The following is a 619-nucleotide window of genomic DNA, read 5'->3' as shown; positions in this document are numbered from 1 at the left end:
TTATATTTTTTACAGAGAGGAAGGGAGAGGGATAGAGAGTTAGAAACATTGACAAGAGAAACATCGATCAGCTGCCTCCTACACACCCCCTACTGGGGATGTGCCCGCAACCAAGGTACATGCCCTTGACCGGAATCATACCTGGGACCCTTCAGTCCACAGGCCGACACTCTATCCACTGAGCCAAATCGGTTAGGGCCTTAGTTATCTCTTAAAAATCAGGACGCCACACAAGGACAGAGTTTAAGTCACATCCTTCAAGCACTGAGTGTGGCTTTGGAGAGTCAAGTTGACATCTCTGGTTTGTCCACCCAAATTCGCCTCTGTGGACGCTCACTCCCAAGACAGTAAGTACACTGGCTTGATGAGAGCCGCCAGATGGGGATTTCAATGAAACCATGTCCCAGAGGATGAGTGGCTGAAACGGTTTTTATTAATTCTTAGCCAGTCCTGAAAGTTCCTCCGAACCGCCGTCTTAGACTGGAGCCTGATGATCATGTTTATCTGGTTAACATTTCAGGGAAGGGTTCTTGTTTCTCCTCCGGTCACCCCAGGAAGAATCAACACTGGGAAGTTCAACTTGGTCACCCCACCCGCCCACTTCCTGGCGTCACTCACA

Source organism: Myotis davidii, unplaced genomic scaffold (genome assembly GCF_000327345.1).
Source record: "Myotis davidii unplaced genomic scaffold, ASM32734v1 scaffold217, whole genome shotgun sequence".
Lineage (NCBI taxonomy): Eukaryota > Metazoa > Chordata > Mammalia > Chiroptera > Vespertilionidae > Myotis > Myotis davidii.
Note: the sequence above shows the minus strand (reverse complement) of the source record.